A 20689-nucleotide genomic window follows, 5' to 3' on the forward strand; every position below is an offset into this window, starting at 1 on the left:
GTAGGGTAATGACTCCCATTACTTCTGAAACTCTGTCACTAATGTCTGCTGAAGACATTCAGATCCTGCCAGGGCCTAACATCAAGGTCATTGATGTCTACAGCAGGGCAACCTCACAAGTTACTACTGAAGATACTGGCATCAATTCTGCAGATGCACTGCATGCTAGCATCCCAGCCCTTTTGTTTTTACTTTCCTCTTTTACTGATTCTAAAAAAAATCACAGTTACTAGTATCAAGGAAACGGAATCTTCCTTTTTTCTCTGGAATCACTGGGCCATGTCCTGGAAGCAAACACGTGTTCTCTAACATGAATCTCATTCTATGGTTCCTGGAATAAATAAATACCTGGAAGTTTCACCCCTATCAGTCTTCCACCTGTCACATATTCTGAATCCTAGTACTTGGGTTGTTTCAGTTCAAGCTGAGACAGATTCGGAATTACTATGACTTTGGTAGTTAAGAGCTTGGGTTTGAATCCAGGCTCTACCACTGACTACCTTGGAGCCTTAGTTTCCTCATCTAAAACATACAGATGATAGGTTAACCCTTCTTAGGCTACATTAAAGACAATGCATACAACTTATGTGATCTAGTGCTGAGAATGTGGTCAATAAACACTGGCTGTTATAATTATTGTTATTACTTATTTTTTCTTAAAGAAGAAGGAGCCAAGGTAGAGGTATGTGAGGCTACTTGTCCAAGATTACACAGCCAGTGTGGCCAAGGCCAGACTGGCATTTGACTCAGGGTTCAGTCTTCTTGAATAATGTCATCTTTCCATCATCCACAGTTGAGTGTCTAAGTGAACTGCATTTGCTTGGCTGTATATCCTGTATTTCAAGTCACAGATGAGCCCATGCAGACAGGACTCAGTACACAGAGCCAAGGGAAGGCAGGGAAGGACACAAAGAGGGACCAGACTACAAATACTGGTGAAGCAGAGGAAACAGTCCATTAGTCATGCACTTATGTCCAGTGTTTTCAGCTCCTTGTTTTATGGAGGAAGTTAGAAGACAAAGCAACCCCAGAGGAAGAACATGAAGTTTGGAGGCTAGTCAAGCTGCATTCAGATCCAGACACATGGACCAGCTGTTAGTTGGGGTCTTTTACTAGTGCGTTGACTAGCATTTACAAAAGAGCAAAGAGGAAGCTTTTATAATTGCTGCTAAGTCGCTTCAGTCATGTCCGACTCTGTGCGACCCCAGAGATGGCAGCCCACCAGGCTCCCCCGTCCCTGGGATTCTCCAGGCAAGAACACTGGAGTGGGTTGCCATTTCCTTCTCCAGTGCATGAAAGTGAAAGGTGAAAGTGAAGTTACTCAGTTGTGTCCAACTCTTAGCAACCCCACGGACTGCAGCCTACCAGGCTCCTCCATCCATGGGATTTTCCAGGCAAGAGTGGGGTGCCACTGCCTTCTTTATAATTGGTCCCTTATTTAAAGGGATCACATTTGAGACCTACAAAGAGAAAAGGACTTTGACAATGTGACACATTCAGATCTGGGCAGAGCTGGAACTAACACTCAGGTCTCATGCTGATTCAATGTGGTCCAAATCTATGTTTCCCTAAAGGTTCCAGAGTCAAGCGTTGAGAAGGGACACATTTTCCAAAGTGTCAGTCTCATGTGGGGTGCTCTGCCTGATTGACCCAGGCTATCAGGCTGCAGACCAGACACAGGCAGCCATGGTAAGCCAAGAAGCACTCCCTCTTCTATTCTTCTTGCTGTTGAATCTCAAGTCAATGCCTTGATATAAAGAATGTTCTTCAAAAGGCTAGCTTTATCTTTTGTTTTTTCTCTATTTTTAAAATTTAAATATTAAAAATAAATTTTACAGTGTTGTGCTGGTTTCTGTCAAACAACAGTGCAAATCAGCCATAATTATACATGCATCCCCTCCCTCCCTAGGCTTCCTCCCGTCCCGCCATCCCATCCCTTCAGGTCATCGAGAGGGCCAGACTGGACTCCCTGTGCTACACAGCAACTTCTCACCAGCTGTCCATCTCGCACTTGACAGTGTGTATATCTTGATGCTACTTTCTTCATTCATCCCACTCTCTCCCTCCCCCACTGTGTCTACAAGTCCACTCTCTTCATCTGCATCTCTAGTCCTTCCTTGCAAACAATACCAATTTTTAAAGATTCCATGTATACATGTGCTAATATACTATATTTGTTTTTCTCTTTCTGACTTACATCACCCTGCATAATAGGCTGTAGGTTCATCCACTTCACTAGAACTGACTCATATGTGTTCCTTTTCTGTGGCTGAGTAATATCCCATTGTATATATACATGACACATCTTCTTTATTGATTCATCTGTTGATGGGCATCTAGGTTGCTTCCATGTCCTGGCTATTAAATATGCTCCTATGAACATTGGGGTACGTGTATCTTTTTCCATTATGGTTTTCTCAGGGTACTTGCCCAATTATAGGGTTGTTGGGTCATATGATAGGTTTATTCCTAGTTTTTAAAGGAATCTCCATACTGTTCTCCTTAATGGCTGTATCACCAACAGTGTAGGAAATTTCTTTTTTTCCCATATCCTCTCCTTCATTCATTATTTGTAGATATTTTGATGATACCACTCTGACTAGTGTGAGGTGATACCTCGTTGTAGTTTTGATTTGCATTTCTCCAATAATTTAATGTGATGTTAAGCATCTTTTCATGTGTTTATTTGCCATCTGTATGTCTTCTTTGGAAAAATGTCTGTTTAGGTCTTCAGTCTCTTTTTTTTTTTTTGGGCTGTTTGTTTTCCTAATATTGAGCTTATGAGCTGCTTATACAACTGGAGATTAATCCTTTGTCAGTTGTTTCATTTGCAATTATTTCTCCCATTCTTAGGGCTGTATTTAATCTTGTTTATTGTTTCCTTTGCTGTACAAAAGCTTTTAAGTTTAATTAGGTCCCATTTGTTTACTTTTGTTTTTATTTCCATTACACTAGGAGGTGGGTCATAGAGGATCTTGCTGTGATATGTGTCAGAGAATGTTCTGCCTATGTTTCCCTCTAAGAGCTTTATAGTTTCTGGCCATACTTTTAAGTATTTAATCCATTTTGAGTTTATCTTTGTGTATGGTGTCAGGAAGTGTTCTAATTTCATTCTTTTGCATTGTAGCTGTGCAGTTTTCCCAGTACCACTTATTGAAGAGGCTGTCTTTTCTCCATTATATATTCTTGCCTCCTTTGTCAAAGAAAGGGTGCCCATAGATATGTGAGTTTATCTCTGGGCTTTCTATCTTGTTCTGCTGCTGCTGCTGCTAAGTCACTTCAGTCGTGTCCGACTCTGTGTGACCCCATAGACGGAAGCCCACCAGGCTCCCCCTTCCCTGGGATTCTAGTGGTCTATATTTCTGCTTTTGTGCCAGTAGCAAGCTGTCTGGATGACTGTAGCTAGTTTCAGTTTTTTAAGGAATCTTCACACTGTTCTCCATAGTGGCTGTACCAGTTTGGATTCCCACTATCAATGTAAAAGGGTTCCCATCTCACCACACCCTTTCCAGCATATATTGTTTGTAGAATTTGATGGTGTCCATTCTGACTGGTGTGAGATGACACCTGATTGTGGTTTTGATTTGCATTTCTCTGATAATGAGTGATGTTGAGCATTTTTTCATGTGTTTATTGGCCATCTGTAGGTTTTCTTTGGAGAAATGTCTGTATAGTTCTTTGGCTCACTTTCTGATTGGATTGTTCATGTTTCTGGTATTGAGCTGCATGAGCTGCTTTTATATTTTGGAAATTAATTATTTGTCAGTTGTTTCATTTGCTATTATTTTCTCCCATTCTGAGCCTGATTTTTCACCTTGCCTATTGTTTGCTTCATAGTGCAAAAGCTTTTACAGTTAACTAAGAATTAATGCTTTTGAACTGTGGTGTTGGAGAAGACTCCTGAGAGTCCCTTGGACTGCAAGGAGATCCAACTAGTCCATTCTAAAGGAGATCAATCCTGGGTGTTCACTGGAAGGACTGATGCTAAAACTGAAGCTCCAATACTTTGGCCACCTCATGCGACGAGTTGACTCACTGGAAAAGACTCTGATGCTGGGAAAGGTTGGAGGTGGGAGGAGAAGGGGAGGACAGAGAATGAGATGGCTGGATGGCATCACCGACTCTGTGGACATGAGTTTGAGTGAACTCCAGGAATTGGTGATGGACAAGGAGGCCTGGCGTGCTGTGATTCATGGGGTCGCAGAGAGTCAGACATGACTGAGTGACTGAACTGAACTGAACTGAAGTCCCATTTGTTTATTTTTTATTTTATTTCCATTACTCTGGGAGGTGGGTCATAGAGGATCTTGCTGTGATTTATGTCAGAGAGTGTTCTGCCTATGTTTTCCTCTAAGAATTTTATAGTTTCTGGTCTTACATTTAGGTTTTTAATCCATTTTTGAGTTTATTTTTGTAAGCACTAACTCTTGAAGGAAGAAAAATCAAGAATTTGTGGATGTGTGTTAAAATGATCACAGGTTCTATCATCTTGAGCACTATTCATCTGTTTGAAATTCCACCATTAATAAACCCAAGAGAGATAAGAACATAACTCATTTTCATTTGCAAACAATTTAAATCTATGCCAACTGTGAGTGTCTGGGATGACACTGCCCAGGAGTTTGAGGTTCAGATTCTATTTGACACACTGACCCTGGCATGCCACAGTCCTTGGACATGTCACTTCTTCTGTGTCTCCATATTTTCTTTTGTAAAATGAGATGCATAAATTGGAAAATTTATACTGTCCCTTTGGACTCTGTTATCCTCTCCTTGAATACTATCAGATTTTAAAGTCCATTTATGAGAGTATCTCGGGTATGTGTTACCTAACTATCCATGCATAAAGGATAGATAGGTAACACATCTATCTATCTATCTATCTATCTATATCTAACACATCTAACACACACATATATATCCATGCATATATATATTATATAGATAATATATACATATATATAAACTTAACATGGTTTTATATGTCTCTATATTTCAAAAGCCTATTTAAATAAATCTTTTATGGCCCTTTAGCTTTAGAGGGAAGGTGAGGCTGTTTATGTTACAAGAACATGTTTTATTTGCCCACAGCAGCCAAGCACAGCACGCCATTTCTATAAATGGGGCATGATGGTGTTTTGTTATGAAATGCCTTTTGATGTAGGACAGCCACAGTCCAATGACTTCCAAATATATTTCAGCCTACTGCAAGAAATAAAATGATAGATTTTCTCATGGCCACGGGGTCTCTGCACACATTTCCAAGAACTTAAGCCCATTTACGAAATCCAAACAGAGAAACATTGTTTTAATGATTATAGATGTGTCCACTCAGCTTTGAACAAGCCCTCTCGCTTCCTCACCTAGTCCCTAATGTTTAAAGCTCAGCATGAATCAGTCAGCCTGGGTCACAAAAGAAGCAACATACCCGAGAATCTTTCCAAGACAAGACACCAATGTTCCACATTGTTCCAAAGACCACTCCTGACTCTTCCTTGACCCATCATCTTACATCTAAAATGCCCATTAATTAGAGGGTCTCTTTATTTCCCCCAAGGACTATCCACTTTTAGAACAAAATACTTAGGGATAAAAGTTTTTTAAAAGTAGTGAGAACAATTTAAGAATTGAAGAAACTGAGAGAGCTATTCCAAGTGCTTCTCTAGTCTCTGGGTCTTCCCCAACAGTCCCACTGTGTATGTGCACCCCAGGGAAATGCTCATACAAGTCCAGAGGAGGATCTTACTCAAGGCATTCACTGAAGTGGTGTTTGCAGTAGTGGGAGTTAGATTCAGTCAGGTGTCCATGTGCAGGGAACAGACAAGTGCATGTAACAGATGCATACTATGGATACTAAGCAATTATTAGAAGTGGATAAGTGATCTATTGCTGTGTAACAAATTATCTCAAATTTAGCATCTTAAAGCAACAAACATTCACTATCTCTGTGGGTCAGGAGCTGGCATGTTCCAGCTGATTCCTTTGGCTCATGATTTCTTTGGCTCACAAGGGGCCAATCAAGTGTTATCCAGACCCACGGTCAGTCATCTTAAGGTATAAACAGACTGGGGGAAGATTTGCTTCCAAACTCACTCACAAGGCTGTTGACAGGATTCAGTTTCTCACGCTACTGAACTGAACATCTCGATTTCTTACTGGCAAAGTATATTGAGATCCAACTCACGCTCAAGGTGAGGTGATTGTGCGTGCTTGCTCAGTAGTTCAGTCATGTCTGACTCTTTGCGACACCATGGACTGTAGCCCGCCAGGCTCCTCTGACCATGGGATTTTTCAGGCAAGAATACTGGAGTGGGCTGTCATTTCCACCTCCAGAAGATCTTCCCAACCCAGGGATCGAACATGCGTCTCCTGTTAGCAGGCGGATTCTTTACCATTGAGCTAACTGGGAAGCCCTGAGGTGATTATCCAAGGGCATGAAAATCAAGGGGTTTTAGCTATCTTAGGGGGTGCCTATCACAAGAAGCAAGACATTAAAAAATCACACAACATTAAATACAATACTTAACGATGAAGGTCAGAGAAGAATGAAATGTGCAGCAGAGTGCAAAGTGTATACATTAAAATACAGAAGAAGCAAGGCCACATGTTTCATAAGGATGCAAACAAATCAAGGCTCTATGACAATCACATCATGAGGTTTGTGGGCATGGAGAGGGGAGGAAAAATGAGAATGGATAATGACATAAATCCAGGGTGGGGTCTCTCAGACACAGAAGAAAATGGTGTACCAGAAACTTGAGATCAAGTTCCACTCTCTGCACTTGAGGTTAATCAGAAATAAAAAGTAAAGTAACGAAACAAACACATTAGGTCTTCCCATACAGAGGCTCACAGAAGACTCAGCGAAATCCACATCTGTGGGACCTCCCCTACTACAATGTCACACTGCGTTAAAGTCACCTCAAGGGCTCAGAGACTTCCACCAAGTAAAAATGGCATCTGTGAGTGTGGCATAACTTAGAGTCTGTAAGATAGCTCTAAAAATTCAGTGTTTATAAGATGTGCCTACGGGGTGACCAAGCATCCCCAAACAGAAAGAGTTCTGATATGTGACGCTTTGAAACCTATTGAATATAAGAGAATCAGGACAGTCCAGGGAAAATTAGAACAGGTTCATCTTCCAGGGAATTTGTTGAAAATGTAAATTCAGCACCTTCACAAGTTTCTGACTCTGTCTACCTAAGCTGGAACAAGAATCTGCATTTCATGCAATACCAGAACACCATCTAACATATGGTCCACAGACTACACTTTGAGGAACACTATCATGGAAGGATCACTTTGAAAGGTTCTGTTGGTAGCACAAAGGCCATCAGTAAGTTAGTTCAGTTCAGTCGCTCAGTCGTGTCCGACTCTTAGCGACCCCATGAATCACAGCACGCCAGGCCTCCCTGTCCATCACCAACTCCCGGAGTTCTCTCAAACTCATGTCCATAGAGTCGGCGATGCCATCCAGCCATCTCATTCTCTGTCATCCCCTTCTCCTCCCGCCCCCAACCTTTCCCAGTGAGTTAACTTGTTGCATGAGGTGGCCAAAGTATTGGAGTTTCAGCTTTAGCATCAGTCCTTCCAATGAACACCCAGGATTGATCTCCTTTAGAATGGACTGGTTGGATCTCCTTGCAGTCCAAGGGACTCTCAAGAGTCTTCTCCAGCACCACAGTTCAAAAGCATCGATTCTTCGGCGATCAGCTTTCTTCACAGTCCAACTCTCACATCCATACATGACCACGGGAAAAACCATAGCCTTGACTAGATGGACCTTTGTTGACAAAGTAATGTCTCTGCTTTTTAATATACTATCTAGGTTGGTCATAACTATCCTTCCAAGGAGTAAGCGTCTTTTCATTTCATGGCTGCAATCAGTATCTGCAGTGATTTTGGAGCCCAAAAAAATAAAGTCTGACACTGTTTCCACTGTTTCCCCATCTATTTCTCATGAAGTGATGGGACCAGATGCCACGATCTTTGTTTTCTGAATGTTGAGCTTCAGGCCAACCTTTGCACTCTCCTCTTTCACTTTCATCAAGAGGCTTTTTAGTTCCTCTTCTCTTTCCTCCCGGAGAGGCAATGGCAAGCCACTCCAGTACTCTCGCCTAGAAAATCCCATGGATGGAGGAGCCTGGTAGGCTGCAGTCTGTGGGGTCGCTAAGGGTTGGACACAACTGAGTGACTTCACTTTCATTTTTCACTTTCACACATTGGAGAAGGAAATGGCAACCCACTCCAGTGTTCTTGCCTGGAGAATCCCAGAGATGGGGGAGCCTGGTGGGCTTCTGTCTATAGGGTCACACAGAATCGGACACGACTGAAGTGACTTAGCAGCAGCAGAAGCAGCACTTTCTGCCATAAGGGTGGTGTCATCTGCATATCTGAGGTTATTGATATTTCTCCCGGCAATCTTGATTCCAGCTTGTGCTTCTTCCCGCCCAGTGTTCCTCATGATGTACTCTGCATATAAGTTAAATAAGCAGAATGACAATATACAACCTTGACGTACCGCTTCTCCTATTTGGAACAAGTCTGTTGTTCCATGTCCAGTTCTGACTGTTGCTTCCTGACCTGCATACAGGTTTCTCAAGAGGCAGGTCAAGTGATCTGGTATTCCCATCTCTTTCAGAATTTTCCACAGTTTATTGTGATCCACACAGTCAAATGCTTTGGCATTGTCAATGAAGCAGAAATAGATGTTTTTCTGGAATTCTCTCGCTTTCTCCATGATCCAGCGGATATTGGCAATTTGATTTCTGGTGCCTCTGCCTTTTCTAAAACCTGCTTGAACATCTGGGAGTTCACAGTTCACATATTGCTGAAGCCTGGCTTGAAGAATTTTGAGCATGACTTTACTAGCATGTGAGATGAATACAATTGTGCGGTAGTTTGAGCATTCTTTGGCATTGCTTTTCTTTGGGATTGGAATGAAGACTGACCTTTTCCAGTCCTGTGGCCACTGCTGAGTTTTCCAAATTTGCTGGCATATTGAGTGCAGCACTTTTACAGCATCATCTTAGCTAATCTCAAATAGTAATCACAGATTTTATGCATCCACCTGCAAATAATCCACCATCACCTGGTGATAATCCAAGGGCTCTGATTCACAGTTCACCAATTCTAGAATTTAGCCTCCACATGGCATCAGAGGGAAGAAACACTGAAATCATAATCACAGAAAACTAGTCGATCTGATTACATGGACCACAGCCAAATGTGGTCCATTGGAGAAGGGAATGGCAAACCACTTCAGCATACTTGCCTTGAGAACCCCATGAACAGTATCAAAAGGCAAAATGATAGGATACCGAATGAGGAATTCCCCAGGTCGGTAGGTGCCCAGTATGCTACTGGAGATCAGTGGAGAAGTAACTCTAGAAGGAATGAAGGGATGGAGCCAAAGCAAAACCAATACCCAGTTGTGGATGTGACTGGTGATAGAGGCAAGGTCAGATGCTGTAAAGAGCAATATTTCATAGGAACCTGGAATGTTAGGTTCATGAATCAAGGCAAATTGGAAGTGGTCAAACAGGAGATGGCAAGAGTGCCATGAAATGAAAAGACGCTTACTCCTTGGAAGGAAAGTTATGACCAACCTGGATAGTATATTAAAAAGCAGACACATTATTTTGCCAACAAAGTTCCGTCTAGTCAAGGCTATAGTTTTTCCAGTGGTCATGTATGGATGTGAGAGTTGGACTATGAAGAAAACTGAGCTCTGAAGAATTGATGCTTTTGAACTGTGGTGCTGGAGAAGACTCTTGAGAGTCCCTTGGACTGCAAGGAGATCCAACCAGTCCATTCTAAAGGAGATCAATCCTGGGTGTTCATTGGAAGGACTGATGCTAAAGCTGAAACTGCAATACTCTGGCCACCTCATGCAATGAGTTGACTCACTGGAAAAGACTCTGATGCTGGGAAGGATTGGGGGAGGGAGGAGAAGGGGATGACTGAGAATGAGGTGGCTGGATGGCATCACCAGCTCGATGGACATGAGTTTGAGAGAACTCCGGGAGTTGGTGATGGACAGGGAGGCCTGGCGTGCTGTGATTCATGGGGTCGCGGAGAGTCGGACACGACTGAGCGACTGAACTGAACTGACTGAAGGCAGACCCCAAGATTAGGAGGTAAAGTTCGGGAAGGGGTCAGGCCAGGACTTTGGGTAGAAAGATTTCCCTGACTGGTACAAGAAACCACACCCCGTGGTTGGATTAGCCATTTATAGAAAAATCTCTCAAAAGCCACCCACCCCACAATGAGATCTGAGGAATGTGCTAATAAGATTAAAGTGAGAAACTTTAGGTCTTCAGCAAGCAGCCTGCCTAAAATGTAATCCCTATAAAATATTTTCCATATTTGGAAAATACAAAAGGTTACACAAGTTAGTTGACAGGAGAAAAGATAATGAGGTAATGACGAAAACCTCACGGGATCTGGAGTGTGTACTTGGATAGTACATCTGCAGGTGTTCTTAGGTAAATCCATCCTTAGGAGAAGGGGTGTGTCAGTTCCGCAAAGGTTTGCAAGTATTCCTAGTGACACCTAAATTATTCTCACCCTATTTTTATATTCACTAAGTACCTTTTTGCACTCATCTCACACACTAGTAAAGTCATGCTCAAAATTCTTCAAGCCAGGCTTCAGCAATACGTGAACTGTGAACTTCCAGATGTTCAAGCAGGTTTCAGAAAAGGCAGAGGAACCCGAGATCAAATTGCCAACATCTGCTGGATCATGGAGAAAGCAGGAGAGTTCCAGAAAAACATCTATTTCTGCTTCATTGACTATCCAAAGCTTTTGACTGTGTGGATCACAATAAACTGTGGAAAATTCTGAAAGAGATGGGAATACCAGACCACCTGACCTGCCTCTTGAGAAACCTGTATGCAGGTCAGGAAGCAACAGTTACAACTGGACATGGAACAACAGACTGGTTCCATATAGGAAAAGGAGTGCATCAAGGTTGTATATTGTCACCCTGCTTATTTAACTTCTATGCAGAGTACATCATGAGGAACGCTGGGCTGGAAGAAGCACAAGCTGGAATCAAGATTGCTGGGAGAAATATCAATAACCTCAGATATGCAGAGGACACCACCCTTATGGCAGAAAGTGAAGAGGAACTAAAAAGCCTCTTGATGAAAGTGAAAGAGGAGAGTGCAAAGGTTGGCTTGAAGCTCAACATTCAAAAAACAAAGATCATGGCATCTGGTCCCATCACTTCATGGGAAATAGATGGGGAAACAGTGGAAACAGTGTCAGACTTTATTTTTTTGGGCTTCAAAATCACTGCAGATGCTGATTGCAGCCATGAAATGAAAAGACGCTTACTCCTTGGAAGGAAAGTTATGACCAATCTAGATAGCATATTAAAAAGCAGAGACATTACTTTGCCTACCAAGGTCCGTCTAGTCAAGGCTATGGTTTTTCCCGTAGTCATGTATGGATGTGAGAGTTGGACTGTGAAGAAAGCTGATTGCCGGAGCATTGATGCTTTTGAACTGTGGTGCTGGAGAAGACTCTTGAGAGTCCCTTGGACTGCAAGGAGATCCAACCAGTCCATTCTAAAGGAGATCGATCCTGGGTGTTCATTGGAAGGACTGATGCTAAAGCTGGAACTCCAATACTTTGGCCACCTCATGCGATGAGGTGACTTACTGGAAAAGACTCTGATGCTGGGAGGAATTGGGGGCGGGAGAAGAAGGGGATGACAGAGAATGAGATGGCTGGATGGCATCACCAGCTCGATGGACATGAGTTTGAGAGAACTCCGGGAGATGGTGATGGACAGGGAGGCCTGGCGTGCTGTGATTCATGGGGTCGCAAAGAGTCGGACACAACTGAGCGACTGAACTGAACTGAAGTACATTTTTAATTTCCATTTATCCTTTATTCTCCAAATACAGACTGAATAACTTCTATGAGGGGACATAATGTTTTAGAGTAACTTATATTCTAATCTTAATTTTCTTTTGGGTTTCAAGTCTAATGAGGGTAGACTCTGATTATGAAAAGACTACCAGTCCATTCTAAAAGAGATCAGTCCTGGGTGCTCATTGGAAGGACTGATGCTAAAGCTGAAACTCCAATACTTTGGCCACCTCACGCGAAGAGCTGACTCATTGGAAAAGACTCTGATGCTGGGAAAGATTGAGGGTGGGAGGAGAAGTGGACGACAGAGAATGAGATGGCTGGATGGCATCACCGATTCGATGGACATGAGTTTGAGTGAACTCCGGGAGTTGGTGATGGACAGGGAGGCCTGGCGTGCTGTGATTCATGGGGTCGCTAAGAGTCGGACACGACTGAGCGACTGAACTGAACTGAATGCAAATGAAATATATGTGTGTGTGTGTGCGCGCGCGCGCATGTGAGTGTGCGTGTGTGTGTGAGTGTGCGCGAGCGCATGCCTGCTCAGTCACTTCAGTCATGTCCAAGTCTTTGCAACACTATGGACTGTAGCCCATCATGTTCCTCTGTCCATGGGGATTCTCCAGGCAGGAATACCGGAGTAGGTTGCCATGCCCTCCTCCAGGGTTTCTTCTGGACCCAGGAATGGAACCCACATCTCTTGCATCTCCTTCTCTGCAGGTGGATTCTTTACTGCTGCTGCTGCTTTACTGCTAAGCCACCAGGAAAACCTTATCTATACATGTGTATTATAAATTTCTTTTATAGACGTATAGTTGATTTATAATGTGTTAATTTCTATTACACAGCAAAGTGATTTCAGTTATACATACATATATTCTTTTTCATATGTTTTTCTATTACGGTTTATTACAGGATGTTGAATATAGTTCCCTGTGCTATACAGAAGGAACTTGTTGTGTATCCATCCTATATATAATAGTTTGCATATGCTAATCCCAAACTCCCAATCCATCCCTCCCTTCCAACTTCCCCATAGCCCCCTTGGCAACCACAGTCTGTTTTCTATGTCTTTGTTTCTGGCAAACAAAGTATATTGGTGGTTTCAGAAGTCATCTGTAATGGTAAGAGCTGTCATGGTTTTAGGTTCCTCCTGAAGCTGATCCTGAAAAAAAAATTCAAATACAACGAATTTATTTTCTACACATGTAGAAGAGGGAGCAGTAAATCAGGGAAAGGAAAGAAAATAATAAAAGGCACATATCAAACCAGTTACCATTAAGGGCAACTGGTATTAGAGCCTCCTTGGGAACTCTGAGAGACAACAGAGATTCTATATTGTCCATGTATAGAATACATAAATTCTTCAGAGTTATTCCAAATAAGGAGTATTCATCCACTAATAGTACAACTGACATTGGTTGAGGAGTGCTTCCTGAAGGATTAAGCCTCAACACTTCTGGTCTGTCCTATATGGGAGCTAAGCATGCTCTTGTGACTATGCAGAGTCACAAATGTTTTTCATAAATAGCCCCAAGATGGAAGGGATGAATGCAAAGGGAATGTGGGTGGGTAATCAACAGCATCTACTAGAATAGCTCAAACTTACTGCATGTTTACAGGATACCATGCACCAGGTTAAATATGTATCATTTCATTTAATATCTGACTAATATTTTCACTTTCTCAGAGTGAAAGTGAGTTGTTCATGGTCACCCAGTCAGCAAATGGTGTAGCTGGAATTTGAAACATATGGTTGGTCTCTGAATCCAAGCTTTTGGCAACTGCACTCTACTGGATCCCAGAAGAGTTTATATCTATTAGAGAGAATAGAAATAGATTTTAAGATGTGGATGTAAAACCCAGCTGTTTCACAAAGTACGGGTAACATTTCAGTTTGGGATACAGCACTGGTATTGAAGTGTGGACGTGCGGATGGAGTTCAAGAGGCATTAGGGGTTATATTTCTCAGAAATATAAATCAATTACAGGTAGTTGAGGATAGGCAGTATTGAGGGAGATTTTGAAGGTCAAGGTAAAGAGCTTGCACACAGTTACTAGGCAATAAGGAAATACGGGGGCTTCTTGAGCCAGAGCAAGGCAGGAGGTAGGCTTGAGTAACAGTAAATAGTGTTAATAATATAAATAGTGTTTACACCAAACAAGAAGCAATAATTTGGTTGGATTGACCAAAAAGAAAGGGAAAGATGGAAAACCCAGCAGGAGCCAGTAATAATTCAGTCTATTGAATTTGTTACAATATTGTTTCTGTTTCTTTTCTATGTTTTGGTTTTTTGTCCGGAGGCATGTGGCATCTTAGCTCCCCAGACCAGGAAATGAACCGCTCCCCTCCCCGCCCCCGCATTGGAAGGTGAAGTCTTAACCACTGGACCACCAGGGAAGTCCTTAATAATTCAAAAATTTGAAGGAACTTTTCCGAGATCCAGAGTCAGTGCAAGTGGGTGTGGTTAAACAGTGAGAAGAACTCTGACTAAAAGCTTCTAGACTAAGTCATGGACACTGAATGTTTAATGTATTCCAGACATCAGTATCATTATTGGAGTTTGATAGAGGAGGGAAAAAAAAATCAATGAATAGCCGTGAGTTGAATCAATCTACCATTAATTGTCATCGTCTTTCTAGGAAGGGACTCTTGTCCCTCTCCTTTGAGAAATAATAGCTATCCTTTCTGTTCTGGAACCTAAATGTACACCTAGTCCGAGATTCTATATTCACCTTTTGCCTGGATATCTTAATCTGAATTCTTAACTATGTCTTTTTTTTCTGATGACTTTCAAATTCACATCTCTGAAATTCACATTTTCCCTTGAACATAATTTCTAAATGTAGATTAGGTATCCCCACCGGGATATTCCATGGAACCTCAAGCTCAGCATGACCCCAAACCAAGTTTATCCCATTCTTTCACAAACATTTGTTTTTCTGACTTCCCAGTTGATATTAATGATCCCATCATTCCTCAACTTGCCAAGGCTCAGTACTTGGAGCTGTGTTTGACTCAACTGTCCACTCCATCTAGTGTATGTCAAAACCTTGTTGATTCTCTGACTACAATATCTCTTAAAATTGATGGAGTTTTCTCTTTTCAAATGAATAGAGTGCAGTTCACTAGAGTTTAGGGTTTCATCGCCTGTTATTTAGTGTTTACTGGGAATGTATTCCCACTCTTCATACTTTCCTCTCCCTGAATAAATAAGGTCTCAGCCTCACAGTATTTTCCTACATGTTGTACCTATTTTAGTTCTCTTATGATGGGCTGTATGCTCATATGCTCAGTCGTGTCCGACTCTTTGTGACCCCATGGGCTACAGCCTGCCAGGCTTCTCTGTCCATAGATTCTTCATGCAGGAGTACTAGAGTGGTGTGCCATTTCCTTCTCCAGGGGATCTTCCTGACCCAGCAATCGAACACAGGTCTCCTAAGCCTCCTGCATTGGCAGGCAGATACTTTGTCACTAATGTCACCTGGGAAGCCCTCATTATGATAAAAATAGCTCAAAGCAATACTAAGTGCCAGGCATTACTTGCATTACTTTCCAGGTTTTACTTAATTGCTTCCTTTAATATTCACAAAAATCCTTTGAGATACAGACAATTATTAGCCACATTTTGCAGATGAGACAACTGAGGTACAAAGAAGTTAAGTGATTTTCTCAAGATCACCTGAGTAAGAGACAGGACTGGAATGGAATCTGGACCTCTGTCTCATCAATGAACAAAGGGCTATATTAAAACTCTTGGCTTCTTTTCTAGACTTTAACTCCTTGAAGTAGGCATTGCTCTGTGTAACTCTGTGACTTCTGCACAGTGCCTTACTAATAGTTGCTGAATCTTGATATATTTTTTTGCGTGAGTGAGGGTTCTGCTTGATGACAGAGTTCAGAAGAACATGAAGCTGGAAGTCATTTCTTCCTGCTGTTCCTGTAGAAGGGAGACCGTACCTAATTCAGTCTGATGACAGACTTTAACCAGACCAGATCCTTTAAGTAGTCCCTGGTTAGAGTAGAAATGACACAAGAGAAACCAGGCTACAGTCTTACATGAAATCAGACATTGGGCTCAAAAGCATGTGCTAAGCTCTACCTCTTCCTTCAATCTCATTTTTGACTGACTTTCTTTGTTACACACCTGGAAACTCATCTTCTTCTTAACCTAACGAAAGAACAGTCATAATTAGAGAGACTTAAAAAAACACAGAGTTTTTAGTAAGAGAGTGTTTGCAAACGTAGGTGGAGCTGAGACTCTCTTAGAAGCCCGACAAAATTACTTTTTGGCTAGGGTGAGCTTGCAAACCTCTTCTTGAGGCTAAGCAGTGCTATTTCATGCTTCTACCACAAGCATTTTCTCCCTGAAAAATCAATGATGCAAGAAAGCAATTGCTGATGGGAGGGGTGGGGGTGGGGTCTCTGAGCTAATCCTTGAGGTTGAGACAGAAACGCGGCTGCTGCGGATTCAGCCTGGGGAGATCAAGGGGAAGCGTGACTGCTCTGTTTGGAGAGGCCTCTTTTCAGTTGGCACCATCCTGAGCACTCAAGTTTTCTGTCAATAAGCACTCTACAGGGGAGATAAATGCATTTGGAACTGGAGATGGGAGCAGGGTGTCTGGGAAAGAATAAACACATTATCTGAGCCCCTCCACCAAGTTCCTTCACTGAAATGCTCAAGGACTCAGACCATGTGTTTGGCAGAGGCTGGTGGAAGGGAGAGAGATTCTTTCTACTCTTGCGGGTGAAGTAAGCTGCAAAGATCTGATCTAATAATACTAGACAAAATTTGAAGACCAGACCTCTGTAGCTTGCTTCATCTACAGGGGTGCCAGGTACTGTTCTATGGGATTATCAAATGACTACTTGACTGCCATGTTGGCAGCAAGACTAGAAACAACTGGCTTGTTACAAAGAGAGGGCATGAGTATCAGTTCTACTTGGGTAGGTGACAATATTCTGCAAACATGGAAGGTGAACCCAAATCCCTGGACAGTTTTGCCATGTGTTCTTCTATGATGGCATCCCTCCTTGACACAGTTTTAAATCCAAAAAGAGTCCTTCCTAAGAAATTATTTGGGGCAATAGTAAATCTAGGAACAAAGAACTCTCAAGATAATAAGTCATTCACTAAGGGCTTCATTTTGTTAAACGTGGCCTCCCCACAGAGTACAGGTCAAGGAATCAGGTGATGGTGATAGCGTTCAGTTTTGAAGAATATGGTTCTGAAAAATGATATATTTAGTTAGACTAACCTATAGTGCAACTCAAGTATTTGCAAAGCTCCTAGAAGAGCCTTGCACTTTTAGTATCATTACTGGATTACTATAAAATCTTCACATAAATAAATGTGTAGCTGTTATTTATATTGCACCATATAGAAACAGTTTCCTAATTTAAACTGTTAGTTTCCTAACAGTTTCCTAAAGAAAACAGCTTCCCTTCTCCTGCCACATTTGCTGATAGAATGCATACACATATCATTGTTTTTAATTGTATGCTGCCCTTTTTCTACATACTTTATGATCTAGCAGTACCTATAGCTTTGGTTTTAATGTCTTTTACCTCACTTCTGCCAAAATAACTCTCCTCTGGCACCCCAGGGTCAAGACATTCTTCCCGTCCCATGACACAACGGTCCTTCTGCTATAGAATCAATTGTCTGCCCTCCCTGTGTTTTTAGTGAAGATGTGGGTGTCTTCTGTCATATTCAACTACTCTCCCTTCTTATATTACTTTTATTTTCGTAATTCCTTGTTTTTAATCAAACAATGCCTTTTGCCTGGATTTTGTTTCATGCAGCTCCACCATAACGCATCCCAAACTTCACTCACATCTCTTAAGTCCCTCAAATCTACCCTGACCCTCTCACGCCCAGCTTCAGATTTCTCAAGTCTGAATAATACTCTAATGAGATCTGTTCCTGAAATGAAAGCATGGCATCTTAGATACACCTCTTTCCTTTATCCTCCTAGATCCCTCAGGCATTGCAATCACTCACGTCTACTTCCTACCTTTTTTTCCTCCTTCCAGTTCTTGTTCCTATCATTAGTCAATAGGACTATGGATGCAACTTCATAACCTGCTTCCATCTGTTTGCTACGTTGCCTACAAAATAGATACCACAAAACAAGAATTTTTCCTGTCGTCTCACAGCTAGCCCACTCATCATCAGCATCACTCCCTTTCCTCTGCCTGACCCCAGATCCATATAAGTAGAAGACAGGGAGACAATAGAGGAAAGAATGATCAATTTGATGACTCATAGGCTTAGGGGGGAGACTGCATTATACTCCTTTTACCTAAGCCAAATGAGGGACCCACTGAAAGAGTATCTCTTAGACATTCTGGGTGCCCCAAGAAGTAGAGACTGGAATCCCAGACCCTCAAGAGGTTTTCCTGGGTAGTCCACTTGATAAACTTATTGAACTCCCTGCATACATTCCTTTCTGATTTCCACCGACACCCCAGCAAAGAAAAAGAGAGCTGTATAGAAATGGAGAGACTCTGAACTCCCTCCTTTCATGCTGCCATGAAGCTGTGAGGTTTCTTTGGGTCCAATGGATACCATAGAATGGACCAAGGTGTGTGCTGTTTGGCTGCCTTTCCTGCTGTCCATTCAGGATGGGTTGTCAGTGCCCCTGAGCACCCAGCAGCAATAGGTGGTCACTCTGTGGGGGCAGGGGGAAGAAGTGTTTCTGAAAAAAAAAAATTAGCTGAAGACCAACCTCTCCAAGTCAAGCAACTGATAGGAGTCCCCTTCCACCAGAAATGTCAGGAAAACATTTATACAAGCAAAGGAAGGTATCCACTATCAGCCAGATACGCTTATTTCTTTTCTCTTTCATTTCCAACATGTTGCATGGACTAGAGCCTTGAAGAGGGAGATGGACAAGTGGGCCTGACAAACTATTCTTTCTTACCAACTCCTAGGATGGGAAGGAGAAAAGAAACAAAAGAATAGGCATCTCCTCTCTGGGCTTTCCTGGTGGCTCAGCTGGTAAGGAACCTGCCTGCCAATGCAGAAGATGCAAGAGACCTGGGCTCAATCCTTAGGTCAGGAAGGTCCCCTGGAGCAGGAAATAGCAATCCACTCCAGTATTCTTGCCTGGAAAATCCCATGGACAGGGGAGCCTGGCAGGGTCCATGGGGTTGCAAAGAACTGGACACTACTGAATGTGTGCACACACACTCTGGTATCATTTAACCACATAAGAGGAAGAGAAGAAAACTTAAATGGAATATGAGATTATAGCTTTAAAATGGATCATTTCTTATTGAAGATGATCGATACCTGGCCACCAGAAAGTTGTGTCTAAGACATCATTACAAGGCCAGAAAGCATGACTGGAGAAAGCACTGACTGGAGAAAACTTCCCCAAACTACGTCATGTTTGCTGCCACGGAGTAGACATTGTTCAAAAAATGAGTTGTTGTTATGACATGCAAGTCCCATCATGTCATCATCCTGATGAAGAGTTCCCAATGACTCCATAGTCCCTACCCTACAGGATACAAATGTACTCTTTGGATGACTCAGAAGGCCATTTGTAATCAAGCTTTTGCCTTACCTTTTGCCTCCATGGTGTCATTTACCTCTTCATTTCAGGTTTGACATTTCCAATTACCCCAGGGTATCAGGCTATCTTGGCCATATGTGTCTTTGCAAACATAGCTCTCTCTATAAGGAGAAAGTACTTTTCCTACCTAACCAATAAGTGAAATTCCATCAAGTCTTGATTTAAGCACGATCTCTTCTGTAAAGTCTTTGCTAAAGCTGGTATGCAGAAATACTTATTTCTTATACCATATTCCCTTTGTACACATAGTTCAATGATTTTATTGAGTTACTTTTGGGGGCAGTCATTGTGTGTCTGTCTTCTCATTAGACTCTAGCTCCTTGAAGGCATCAACTGTGTTCTCCTTTATAACCCCATGCCTGGATGGAAGGAGTGTTGTTTAAAAGAAAACTCCAGAGCCTGAGCCAATAACTAACCAGACACTCTGTGAAATCTGTTTGAGAGAGATTGCCTTAAGTCTGCATTGATGTGGTCTTAGGGCTGAATAAGTGAAATCTGATTTTATCTATCAGGGTTCTTTCTATTAGATATGTTTTCCTCTCAAAATCTAGCTGATTCTGACTCCTTAGCTTCAGTTTATTCTAAAAGGTCTATATCTAGCCTGCCACCATGCATTCTCCATATCTCACCATGGCAAAGTATTGCTTATCTGTATGAAGCTACTTTATCTGTGTCTTTGAACAGTGATGATATTTGATATTGTTATGATAAAATATATATAATTCATTCATTAATGCTGTCTTTAGTTCTCTCCATAGGTAGAAATCCAATATCATTTGGAATATGATCCTCCAGAATGCAGGCCTTGCTTAGTATTTCATGTGGTGGAGACATGTTTAATTGTGTAAATGGCTTCTTGCAGTCCAACCTGGGCCGGACACTGTGCAGAGTAGCAGGTATTAAATGAGGCACTTGTGACCTCTGCTCTTAAGGGCTTCACAGAAGCTGGTCCTTCTCTGTCTTGGAAGGTTGTCTTCTTCGACCTTGACAGAGGCTCCAGAGGGGTCTGATGAGAGCACAGAGGGGTGCCAAAGCAGCTGCCTCAGGCCATCAGGGGAATCCATCCTGCAATCACTGAGCTGACAAAACCCAGCCCAAGTTATCCTCACTAACTTTTTGGGTTCTAGCCCTAGAGACCCTTTTTCATCCCCCTGTGCTCTGTTTCGACTACATAGCAAGTGCCTCAAGAATGTGAAATAGTAGAAAGGGATGGGCTTTAGGA

This window comes from Moschus berezovskii, chromosome 2 (genome assembly GCF_049115385.1).
Source record: "Moschus berezovskii isolate FMDL1 chromosome 2, NW_MosBer_1.0, whole genome shotgun sequence".
In the NCBI taxonomy this organism is placed as follows: Eukaryota; Metazoa; Chordata; class Mammalia; order Artiodactyla; family Moschidae; genus Moschus; species Moschus berezovskii.